Consider the following 1,538-nt stretch of genomic DNA (forward strand, 5'->3'; position numbering starts at 1 on the left):
TACAATGGCTTTGGTACAGTACAGTGTAATCTCCATTCCCTCTGCTTTTATTTGTGGAAAGTAAAGCAAAACAGTAAAACACAACCGGAACAGGAAAATGATCCGAAGTGCAACAAAGATCTCCTGTGAGCTAACTGTCCAATGTCTTAAAGTGCTCATATTATGCTCATTTTCAGGTTCATAATTGTATTTAGAGGTTGTACCAGAATAGGTTTATGTGGTTTAATTTTCAGAAAACACCATTTGTTGTGCTGCACTTTGCTGCAGCTCCTCTTTTCACCCTGTGTGTTGAGCTCTCTGTTTTAGCTACAGAGTGAGATATCTCACTTCTGTTCGATCTTTGTTGGGAGTCTCACATACGCAGTAAGTACTGCTAGCTTGTCAGTTGCAGAATATGAGGGCGTGCCACGCTAGCAGCTAGGTGAGCATTATAACGTGTGTTACAAAGTGACGCACGTTCGTCACGGAAGTAAAGGCTGGACTACAATAGAGCTGTTTGGAGCAGTTTGTGAACAGTGTTTTCTGATGGAGATGGTAAGTCCCTTTGGGGTGGACTTTGGGCTTTTTCACTTTGTAAACCTATAACGTGCACAAAATGATATATAACACAATAAAGGAAAGGGGAAAAGCCAAAAAGCATAATATGAGCACTTTAATCATTACAGATAGTGGGGATGTCATGCAGCCCATTGTACACTAGAGGGTGTTATTTTCTGCTTAATTCAGCACTGTGCCAAACCAATGAAAACAACATCATAGCTAATGAGAGCTAAGGTTTCAAATGCAGTTGTTGTGTTGTACATGTTTCCATATCAAATTGTGGTGTTGTGTGAGGGTATATCGCGTGTGTGTGTGTTAGTGTTGGTATTGAAATAAAGACACAAATTGCCCATTTATTCCAGATATGTCAAGGTTTCATTTTCTTTTTCAAAGAGGTGCATTTGTACAGATGTCAAATACATACACCGACAGGGTTTCTCCATTGCTATAGAGGAAAGGGGTGGTGAGACACAGGGACTTGGTGAGTACAATATAGTACAAACAAGTTGGCTGGGGACTGCTGCGGCACCCTGCAGGACAGACTGTCCGAGCAGGTCTGTGCTGATGTCCAGTTCTCTGCTACCGTCTGATGGGCCAAAACGTTTCAGTTCAGTACTTGGTGTCCTAGGTTAGCAGAGAAACATCTAGACAGACGGGTTGCTAGCCTCAGGGCTGAGTGTTCAGAACAGGGGGAGGAATCAACTGAGCCACAGCTGACGGATAAGCTCCACCCCCCTCCGTGGCAGTGGGCAGGGTCAGAGGTCACAAAGCGTACAGCCTGTCCTCTGCTGAAGTGTTTGTCGCCTTGCACAGAGACGCACAACAAAGACGTTCAGTACACTGAAGAGTAATCCAAGCCATCTCCAGCATAATACACATAATATCATAATAATAATTCATAGTTAATTCTCAACAATGACAGTTATCATATCAAATTATATGTAATACATTTACATATCTTATAACCCATATGAAACAGCCCACTGTGTAAATTGATT

At 42.3% G+C, this 1,538-nt stretch overlaps 1 protein-coding gene across 3 annotated transcripts in view; it reads right to left on the minus strand.

The window, feature by feature from the left end:
- Positions 1-892: 892 nt before the first annotated feature.
- The window catches only part of atxn1a (ataxin 1a), a 90,560-nt gene continuing 89,914 nt past the window's right edge, over positions 893-1,538 (minus strand). For all 3 annotated transcript variants that reach the window (XM_031296247.2, XM_035993215.1, XM_035993216.1), the window contains one exon: positions 893-1,538. This exon is cut by the window's right edge and continues 6,333 nt beyond it. The gene's annotated coding sequence lies outside the window, so the exon portion shown is untranslated.

This window comes from Sander lucioperca, chromosome 16 (assembly GCF_008315115.2).
Source record: "Sander lucioperca isolate FBNREF2018 chromosome 16, SLUC_FBN_1.2, whole genome shotgun sequence".
NCBI lineage: Eukaryota > Metazoa > Chordata > Actinopteri > Perciformes > Percidae > Sander > Sander lucioperca.